Source organism: Papaver somniferum, chromosome 1 (assembly GCF_003573695.1).
Source record: "Papaver somniferum cultivar HN1 chromosome 1, ASM357369v1, whole genome shotgun sequence".
Taxonomy (NCBI): Eukaryota; Viridiplantae; Streptophyta; class Magnoliopsida; order Ranunculales; family Papaveraceae; genus Papaver; species Papaver somniferum.
Genome location: NC_039358.1, coordinates 100,623,516 through 100,635,711, shown reverse-complemented (window position 1 = coordinate 100,635,711; position 12,196 = coordinate 100,623,516).

Sequence of the window (12,196 nt, the reverse complement as noted above, 5' to 3'; positions counted from 1 at the left end):
TTTGTTGATCAAGAGAACCGGAAGTATGGCAAGTGCCAAGTCCGCGAACTCAGTCCGCGAACTGCCGAAGTTCTCAAACCCGAGAATTTCTACTGGAGTTGACAAACTACTTGCGTGAGCCAAGGCCGCGAACCGGCGTAGTTCTCGAACCCGAGAATTTCTGCTGGAGTTTGTAAACTCAATCTGGTGTCTTAAGTCCACGAACCTAGTCTACGAACTTGAGAAGGTTATATATCTAAAGATGATTTCTGAACTTAATCTTAAAAGACTAATGAATGCATTTGCAAACCGTGGCTATTAAAGTTCATGAACCGATTCGAGTGAATCAAATCATCTTTGCTTCAATTGTGCCTTGTGTAGTTACATAAGATTTCCTTGCAATTGAACAACTCTCTTAACTAGTTCATTTGAGTCAATTGAACTAGTTATGGTGAAGAAGAATATGGTTGGTATGAAACGCTATATGGTTAACCTCTTTGGGTAGACTATTGTTGAACCAACAATGTACACGTTTGGATGCGGTTAACAAACCTAGAAGCGTACAGTCATTTGTGTATGACAAGCTAAGTTTTCGATCTAACGGTTGAGAATTATTAGCTTGAATCTAAATCAGGTTTTCATCTAACTGTGAATATTGATTGCTTTGTAACTAAGGCAAAACCCTGATTTGAAGGCTATATATAGGAGACATCTAGTATTGTGCAAAAATAATCCCCACACCTTACGTGTGATACTAGTTTGCGTGCTAGAGTCGATTCTCTAAAACCATGTTAACGACTTAAAGACTTCATTGGGATTGTGAAGCCGGACCGATACTACTTTTATCGTAGTTGTGTGATCTGATCTTGCATCTTCTGTCGTAACAGTACAATCATATTGATTGGCTTGATATCGTGAGAGTTCTCCGATAGGCAGGATATAAAAAGTAATCAAAAACACCTTCGTCTCATCGTTTGTGATTCCACGACATCTTGTTTCGCTACCATACGATTAAGATTGTTGTGAGGTGATTGATTAATCTAGGATGTTCTTCGGGAATATAAGACCGGAACAAAAACTTTTAGGGTTTTTCTGTGGGAGACAGATTGATCCTTCGATAGACTTGTCTGTGTGAGACAGATTTGTTTATTGTTAAAGCCTGCGATTTTGGGTCGTAGCAACTCTTAGTTGTAGGTGAGATCAGCTAAGGGAATCAAGTGCGCAGTATCCTGCTGGGATCATAGGCGTAGGGAGTACAACTGTACCTTGGATCAGTGGGAGAATGATTGGGGTTCAACTATAGTCCAGTCCGAAGTTAGATTGGAGTAGGCTAGTGTCTGTAGCGGCTTAATACAGTGTGTATTCAATCTGGACTAGGTCCCGGGGGTTTTCTGCATTTGCGGTTTCCTCGTTAACAAAATTCTGGTGTCTGTGTTATTTTTATTTCCGCATTATATTTGTTTATATAATTGAAATAATACAGGTTGTGCGTTTGAATCAATCAATTGGAAATCCGACCTTTGGTTGTTGATTGATATTGATTGAGCCTTGGACATTGGTATTTGGTACCGTCCAAATTATTCCTTGTGTTTGATTATAGACTCGTTGATTTATATTAGCTTGAGTGAATCAAAACAAGAGAGAGATATTAACTCCTTGTGATACTTTTACCTAGATTGAGTCTGACTGTCTAGTTGATTCTCTAGAAAGTGTTTCGGAGTTAGTCCATACAGATTGTTAAGCGAAATATTGGGTGGTGTTGTTAGACCCCCGCTTTTTCAGAGGGTCCCACACACCATTTTAGATAACCAATATCAAAAGCGAAACTACAAAATTGACTAAGCACCTTAGTTATTTTGCTAAACCGATTGCACAAATACAATCGCTTGTTTGATAAGACCAAAATAAAGATCAGAATGAACTTTATTTTTTCTCACCAGGTTCTAATTGTTCGAACAATAACTTAGACCTTTCACTTTTAACAAGATAAATACTAGGTTAGTTAACTAGTATTTCTTGTTAAGGCATTCGATTACAACTTGAATAACCGAATCCTCTACTTTGATAAGTCTAACTAAGATCAGAATTAACTTAGTTTCTCTTATCCGGAATCGCATTGGACTAACAATTGATCCTGAAAACTTTTTTGTTAAGCCATAAACAATTCATACAAACCAAATAAATCAACTTGCATAATTTTTTATCTCAACCGGAAGCAATTGAAACAAACATAGACATTAAAGCATCGCAATTGCACCGAAATTTCGTTAAACCTAAACAATTGATACCAAACAATAAAGCAAGATAACAATAGTTTTTCTCAACTGGAAACAATTGAATCACACACATACCCATACAAAAATATATGCAATAAAATCAGGCTTTTCTTAAACAGGAAAACGATTAACTAACAAATTCGTTACCTCAAATTCCGCATCCTCTTCACCCCAGAAAGATATATCATTAAGCGTAAGTTCACATAGAACTCTCCCCCGTTGTGTTGTTATCCTCTCGCAAGATAAAAGAACAACAACAAAAGGCAACCTTTACCAGACAAAGGTTGAAAATCGGTTTTAACTAATGCGATGCAAAAGTTAAAAACCCCGAAACACATATGCTTTTATGCTAAACCAAAACGATTCAACATATTGTGATTTTTCACACATGAGTTTCAATCGGAACCCCTTATGATCCTTTGATAAATTTACCAACATGGGCTAGAATTCAATCTCGATAAATCAAAAAGTCACCCAAACCATAAGGGTTCACACAATATGAGATCGAATATTAAGGTTATGAAAACCGAAATCAAACATCCCATAAACACATAGCAATAATAAAAAGCATTCAAGCACATGCTATATAGACGAAAAACTATCACAAGAAAAATTATAAAATAATAAATTTATTCATAAATAATAGATAGTTTTATTCAAAATAGACCTTATTGAAATAATCAAAAACTAATTGTCTATTTTTCAACAAATTTTTCAAAGATCATCTTCAATTTCCTCAAAATTTTCAGGATCTTCATCAACAGCATCTCGACTGATATCTCGGATTCTGAACACAATACCTTGATTATGTTCACAGGCTAAAGCATTAACCTTTCGATTAATATTCCGAGCATACTCCCAGTTACCGATTCCAAGTTTAATCAGCTTTCTTTGGTTACAAATAACAGTTCTTAGTAGTGTTGCATGTCTATGATGAGGTTCGATAGTACCGAGGAGGACTTGTCGTAGATTGATAATATCAATTTTAGCATCCAAACTGTTTTGGACAAGGAGATGAGTCATATCTTCCTTTTCATTTTATTTATCTTCACAACCAGATTTCTTGAAGGTATCATCAAGATGAACAGTTTCCTTAGAGTCAGTCCACTCAAAGATTTCAGAAGTTTTGCTTGAGATCTGCTTTGAGAATATATCCTTTAGCATAAGTTCTCAGACATGTTGAGTACATATACTTGAAATATCTTTAACACACACCAAACATGGATGTCATCCTTAAATAAATAATGCTGACAAGATTTGAATAGATTTTCGCATCTTATGTGTCACTGATTTATAACTTTATTAGAAAAGAAATTATTTTCTAGATCAGTATCAAGAGATACTTTTAGATAGCAAACTTATCATGTTTACACAAGTTGTTTGCGAGATAACTTTTCTACACCTGGAGACAGATTATGCATCTTTAGTTAGATTGTGTAAACTCTCTATATTGAATAAGAGATTATTGACAGGATACAGATTGCCCAGATATGTGTGTTTCCTTACATCAGTAGATTGGTCATTGTAAGGATGCACATTCCAACGCGATTAAGCGTAGGGGTGAGGATCTTCCTTACCAAACACCTTTTGAAGAATTTCTTCCTTCATTCTTTTAGGGACATTATCATATTCCCTTGAGTGGGTTTTAAATCCATCCTCTTCATTAGGAATATTGCGAGATGCTATATCCTTGATTATATCTTGTGCCCAGGATGGTATGTTCCTTGAACTTGAACCCGTGTGGTCTAGATCTGCCATCCGAAAAATTGTTGATGTCTTTAGTTCAAGACATTCTATATGTCCTTTTAAGATATCCATTCCTTGTTGGAAATGTTTTTCTAAACACTTATCGAGATATACCTTTCGACATGTCTCTATAAGAAAATCTTCAATAAGGATCTTATTCCTTATTTGTGAATGCTCCAGCGATTGTGTGAGAATTTCACACTATGTATTATGTTGATGAACTTCGTTGCATAGAGACAATTTTTGTTCCTCATAATCTATCAGATTATTTTGAAGACTGAGTGTTTCTCGCTTTCCTTCACAAATTCTTACATTCATTTGAACAATAAGTTCTAGGACATCGTCTAGACTGTCAATGGTTTTTCCCTTTTCTGAAAGTTTTCAACATGTTTGAAAAATATTTCCAACACTTTACGAAATTCATAACTTGGGCAGACTAGTGAATATAATCTCTTTTCACAATTGAAAAGAGACAATTTTTCATTAGAGATTGGAGTCAGATCCAAAACATGTTTCTTGAGTTTCAGATTCATTCTTTTCTGATCAGGAACCTGATTCGCAATCAAGTCATTAGTCATAGACTTTTTCTTTGATTTTTGAAAAGACTTACGAGACCAATTTCCATTGACCTTCTCTGAGATCTTATTCTCATTATCTTGACATACGTTAACTGAGTTCTTCAAAGTTTAGCATTGCTTTTCTTATTTTGACTCATATCTTATAGGTTGGATCGCACCAAACACAAATTGTTAGATCTTTTCGTGCCTGCTCTGACACCAATTGAAAAGACGAGGGTACCCAAATATACCTCAATCTAAAACTTTTTCACCTATAATTCCTTTCTCTGAAAGTGATTGTCTATGGACCGAGTCGAGACAATACAACTAATCGGTTCACACATCGTGTGATCGTCTATGGATACTGAAAAAGCGAGGGTCTAACAACCACACTCAATATTTCGCTTAGCAATCTGTATGGACTAATCCTAATATACTTTTAAGAGAATCAACTAGACAGTCAGACTCAATTTAATAAAAATTATATCCAAGAGTTATATCTCAATTTCTTAATTCAATACTTACTGAAGCAAATAGAAATATGCGAGTCTAATTGAATACAAGCGAAATCACTTAAACGGTACCAAAGACCAATGTTCAAGTATCAATCAATTTCAATCAACAACCCAAGGTTGGATTTACCAACTCATCGATTCCATGCACAACCTGTTATATTTCAATTATATAACAAAATATAATGCGGAAAAGAAATAACACAAACACCAGAAGTTTTGTTAACGAGGAAACCAAAAATGCAGAAAGACCCCGGGACCTAGTCCAGATTGAACACACACTGTATTAAGCCGCTACAGACACTAGGCTACTACAAACTAACTTCGGTATGGACTATAGTTGAACCCCAATCAATCTCACACTGATCCAAGGTACAATTGCGCTCCTTACGTCTCTGATCCCAGCAGGATACTACGCACTTGATTCCCTTAGCTGATATCACCCACAACTAAGAGTTGCTACGGCCCAAAGTCGAAAACTTTAATAAACAGATCTGTATCACACAGAAAAGTCTACAAGAATAGATAAATCTGTCTCCCACAGAAATACCTACGAGTTTTGTTCCGTCTTTTGATAATTAAGGTGAACAGGAACCAATCGATAACCTAGACTTATATTCTCGAAGAACAACCTAGAATTATCAATCACCTCACAATAATCTAAATCCTATGATGGCGAAACTAGATATTGTGGAATCACAAACGATGAGACGAAGGTTTTTGTGATTACTTTTCTATCTTGCCTGTCGGAGAAATTAATCTCAATCCAATCTTAGGATTGTACTCAAATATGATAGAAACAGCAAGATCAGATCACGCAACTACAGAGAAAATAGTTGGGTCTGGCTTCACAATCCCAATGAAGTCTTCAAGTCGTTAACCTACAGGGTCTCCATAGAAACCTAAGGTTAAAAGAGAATAGACTCTAGCTTATACAACTAGTATCACAAAGAAGGTGTGGGGATTAGGTTTCCCAATTGCTATAGTTCTTCTTTATATAGTATTCAAATCAGGGTTTGCAATCAATGCTACCTTGATAACAAAGCACTCAATATTCACCGTTAGATGAAAACCTGATTAGATTCAAGCTAATATCTTTCAACCGTTATATCAAATCTTAGCTTGTTATACACACATGAAATGTAACTTCATTTATGTTTGAGTAACTGTACCTAAACGTGTACAAGTCGTTGGTTCAATGGTAGTTAACCATAGGTTAGCCATATGAGCACTTTCATATCAACCTTATTCTTCTTTACCACAACTAGTTCAAATGACTCAAATGAACTAGTTAGAGAGTTGTTCAATTGCTAGGATCTCATAGAAGTATACAAGACACAATCGAAACAAAAACAGTTTTGATTCACTCGAATCAATTCATGAACAGTGTAGACACGGTTTGCAAAGATTGCATTCCTTAAAATATAAATGTCTTAGTTCACGAGTTAAAATTTATTTAGAAAATAACTTACTTAAGTACGCATACTGGTACGTGGACTTAAGTACCCGGATTAAGTTTGCTTTCAGTTCACAAATTCCAGCAGATATTCACGGGATGTGAACTTCCGACAGTACGCGTACTGGTACGCGGACTTTAGTTCCGGTTATCCTGAGCAGCAAAGTACGCATACTTTGGTTCAAGGATATTGGACTTACACACATATGAGTTGTCTCACAATGTTTATATCCAACCATGGTTATGTAATCTAAACTCTCATTTCAATCATTGAAACATTCTTTGAGAACATTATATAGTTGTTGTTCACAAACTATTTTTCGTCAAAGCGATTTTCAAGTGATTGAAACTAATATGACTTTCATCACTAGTAAAGATGAACTTGGCCAACATATTTCGAGAAATAGATAAGCGAGATAAAATCAGCTCTAAATAGTACATGTGTATAATCATAGTCTATATAGCAATACAACATTCTCTCAAGATAGGAGATAAAGTAGACTTTTGAGTGATAGATAAGTTCAAGTCTCCACATACCTTTTTGACTAGGAATGGTCACACCAATTACAAATATCGATCATACCATCTCAGGTGATTACTTAAGATTGGTTTAACTATTAAAAGTCATACCGATACATAAGTCAGGCATTGTGAATAGTTTTACCAAGATACATAAACAAGTTATGAGCGGTTATACTAAACACATGTATTGGTAATCTAAAGATTTGCAATGAATAACAATACCAATAAGCCTAGCGATTTCCCTTTCGATTCATAAAACAAGTTTATGAATTGTACTTCCTTTAAACGAATGTAAAATATTATTTACTAGGAGGAAATATTCACCCATACCCATACATAATCATAATAGCATTCATATGATTATGTCGATGTCTTATATACGAAGTTCAAAAGATAGGCGTTATACTTCGTATTATAATTCCTTAATACTACGTCTAACTAGAGTATAATCATTCATAACTTCGCAGTTCTGTTTTCAATATAACACGACTTGAAAGATACGTTAGGAATGAAACAATTCAAGTCAAAATATTACTAACCTCAAGAGGAAGGATGATGTCGTCGATGTAGCTGTTTACTTCTTCACATTCTTCAAGTCTTCGAGTAATACTTATATGTCTCATATCCTAATAACTTTCTAGCTAACCTATACGAAGTTGACTCTAGTAAATAATCAAGAGACTCTTTAAATGATTTTTGGTTCACTAAAATATGACAACCAAACTTGACATACCAATGCTTGGTGGGTTCAACCGGGCTATGCTCTAAGACTACTTGTGTTGATAATATGTTTAGTTCGTACATCATGATTACATGATTTGACATGTACCGAACTTTTATCGGAACGATTCTTTTCTTAACTGAATTAAGCTTTTCTAAGAATCTAAAAACGTTTTCAAATGATCTGAATAGATATTTGTCAATTGACCCATCACGATAGTATTCCTAAAAAAGATTAAGAGTTAATCTAGTGAGATTCCATATCTTTGAGCGTAAAAAACGTTTTCTCAACTTTCCTTCCTTTTTAGTTTTTCCTTTAGATTGTTTCACAACATCTAAGTTTTCCAAAGTCTTAGATGTAATAAGATTATCATGAGAAACCATAGGTTTGATCCATAATAATCTCTGAATAATCATTAAGAAGTTCTGGCGTGCGTTACAGATGCCAAGAGCAAGTTTTCTAAAGAAATTTCCCATAAGGGAAAACTTTTAAGGATCAGTCAAACACAAACTTGTTAGGTTTATAGTGTTCGCCTGCTCTGATACCAATTGAAAATGCGGGGTTCTAACAACCACACCCAACAATTCGTTTGGCTATCTGAGAGGACTTACTCCAATATACTTTCTAGAGAATCAACTAGACAGTCAGACTCAATCTAGAGAAAAGTATATCAAAGAGTTTATATCTCTGTTTCACAATGTAATCAGCAAATCAAACAGATAGAAATCCGCGAGCCTGATTATTATGTGAAACAACTTGAACGGTACCAAAGACCAATGTTCAAGTGTCAATCAATTTAAATCAACAACCAAAGGTTGGATTATCTAATTGATTGACCTTAATGCACAACCTGTGATATTTCAATTATATAGCAAAATATAATGCGGAAAAGAAATAACACAGACACCAGAATTTTTTAACGAGGAAACCGCAAATGCAGAAAAACCCCGGGACCTAGTCCAGTTTGAACACCACACTGTATTAAGCCTCCACACACACTAGCCTACTAACAATGAACTTCGGACTGGATTATAGTTGCGTTCCTTACGTCTCTGATCCCAGCAGGATACTACACACTTGATTCCCTTAGCTGATCTCACCCACAACCAAGAGTTGCTACGACCAAAAGTCGAAGACTTGATAAACAAATATGTCTCACACAGAAAAGTCTATTGGAATAGATAAATCTGTTTCCCACAGAAATACCTATGAGTTTTGTTCCATATTTTGATAAATCAAGGTGAACATGAACCAATTGATATACCGGACTTATATTCCCGATGAACAACCTAGTATTATCAATCACCATACAATAATCTAAATTGTATGATGGCGAAACTAGATATTGTGGAATCACAAACGATGAGACGAAGGTGTTTGTGATTACTTTTTATCTTGCCTATCGAAGATTAAATCTCGAGCAAATCTTAGAGAAGATAGTACTCAAACGATAGAATCGGGCAAGATCAGAACACGCAACTACAAAGAAAATAGTTGGGTCTGGCTTCACAATCCCAATGAAGTCTTTGAAGTCGTTAACCTACAGGGTCTCGATAGAAACCTAAGGTTAAAGGAGAATCGACTCTAGTTGATGCAACTAGTAACACACAGGAGGTGTGGGGATCAGGTTTCCCAGTTGCTAGAGTTCTCCTTTATATAGTTTTAAAATCAGGGTTTGAAATCCAAGTTACCTTGGTAACAAAGCATTCAATATTCACCATTAGATGAAAAACCTGATTCAACCAAGCTAGTATCTTCCAGCTGTTATATCAAACTTAGCTTTTTACACACAAATGAAATGTACCCTTATTTAGGTTTATGTAACCATACCAAAACGTCTACACCATGTTGGCTCACAAATAGTTAACCTAAGTTAGCCATATGATTACTCTCATATCAACCTTATTCATCTTAACCATAACTGGTTCAAATGACTCAAATGAAACTAGTTAAAGAGCCTTTCAATTGCTATATTCTCATAGAAATATACAATAACACAATTGAAGCAAAATCGATTTGATTCACTCGAATCAGTTCGTGAACATTATCGCCACGGTTTGTAAAAATTGCATTCCTTATTTTATAAATGTTTAAGTTCATGTACAACCGATTTTAGAAAGTAACCAACTCAAGTATGTAAACGGGTACCCATACTAAGGTAGCCGGACCGAGTTTGGTTACGCTAGTATGCGTACGGGTGCGCATACCGATTCACACTTCCAAACTCCAGCAGAAATTCACGGACGCGAGACTTCCACCAGTATGCGTATGGGTACGCATACTTTACCAGACATCCAACAACCGCCAGTACGCACACGGGTAGCATACTTCAGGTTCCCGGTTACGGACTTACACATAAATGTGAGAACCCACTATGTTTATATCCAAACATGGTTACATGATTCTAAACTCTTTATTTCAATCATTGAAACTTTCTTAGAGGATGACAATAGCCGTTTTCACACACTATTAACATCAAAGCAATTTTAAAGATATTGAAATAATCATAATGAAACATCCCAAGTCTACACCAAATGATTGTATCACACAAACCATGTAAGATGTTACTCTGCAATTTTCACATGGTCATATTCTGACATTCGTCAAGAATATAAGATGAACTTGGTCGAAGCGAAAGCTTGCCAACACATATTTCAAGAAATATGTAAGCGAGATAAACTCAGCTCGAAATCTCAAATGTGTATAATAGAAAACTATATCGTAATACGACTTATGTCTCAAAATAGGAAATAGAGTAGAAATAGACTTTCCAAGTGATAGATGAGTTTCAGTCTCCACATACCTTTTGTCGATGAAGTTCCACAAGCTCCCCTTAGTAGTTCTTGGTCTTCAAATGATGAACCCTGTGAAGTCTAATGCTGAACTACACAATCTATGTCCTAGTCCGAGACATCTATAAATAGGCTAGAAATCAAGAATTATAGTTTTGATCACTAACATTGAAAAACATGCTTGAGATAGTAACGCATGCGAGTTCGACCGAGCAGTGTTCTCACAGTACTGATAACAATTCTTTCCCGATTTTCTCTGACTATGCAGAATAAATATTCAAAACCTAATATAGTACTGCTATCTCTCGTACCCTGTTCTCAAATAAATGCAATGCTCCTAGATAAATTGCCTACTAATATATAACGACTTATAAATAGATTTTAGTGCTATTATTCACAAGTTCAACTTCTAGAAAATATTCCATTTTCACCAAATAAATCACTAAATCAATTTATAACTTTTCTCAACAGAATTTTATAAACATACAATGAATATTTGCTCTTTTAAACATATATATGGGCTAACACTGGGCATCCATTTAGCGCAGGAGCCATGAAAAATTGGTTGCGTATACATAACAATAATGGTCTTAAGAGCATATCAAATACAATCTCAAGTACACTCTGTTGCTATAACTCGCAAGATGCACACCTTGAAAACTGTGCAAGACATGTCTATGGCTTCCAAGTATTGGCCATCACTACCTTAGGTGAACTGAGTGAAGACACTATTTTATTCCTAAAGCGATCGAGTAACAATGTTGCAAGATACGATGCCAATTATAAAATTGGTAGTTTTCTTTTCCATAGATTGGGTATTATTATTCAAAAAGGTGTAGGAGCCCAGCTTGTTGCTCAGTTTCCTACCACCGACTTGTAAAGACCTTCTTTTTCTTTTTCAATAAAATGCCTCTCTAGGCGTTATTCTTATAAAAATAAAATAAAATACCGGTACCTAGCTCAGCTGGTCATCCCCATTCCACAAAGGTTTCATGCGCTCCAGGAGGTCCCAGGTTCGAGTTTCATATAGTGCATTATTGCAGAATTTGACATGCAAGGTAGAGTGCGACATAATCAGCCCCCTATCCGCTTCGGCTCCCTTATTTGGTTCCTCATGAGGCTCGCTGGTAGGATAGCATGGCAACCTGTTCAACTAATGTAGTAGTACGTTGTTTGGAGTTTAGCTTGTTAGGCTACCAACTAGTTTCTTGTAATAATATTATTTATCCAATAATATTATTACCAACTCGATCCCTATATACCAGCAAGCCTTAGCAGCCTACATCCAAGTTTGTGGTCTTACCTCTTCCTCACATAGCTTTGACGATACATCCCCTCAATCTATGCGCTCCCTGGATGTTTTATACTTCGAAGCGGTGAAGAAGCGGCTACCCACAAACTTTCATATGAGCGTACGTGATAGTGTGTTATGGCGGTATAATAAGCTTAAGCACATCCAAGATTATTTACTTGCCATACCCATTGGAATAAAACCCTTGGACCCCGTCAGTTCAGAAGTGTACTCAACAACCCCCTTGGCATTCTGCTGTTTCCCGAAGGTAGTCATTGTTCAAGTTGTAATAAGGTGATGGACACATTTGGAGACCATGCACTACATTGTGCTAGCGACGTCAG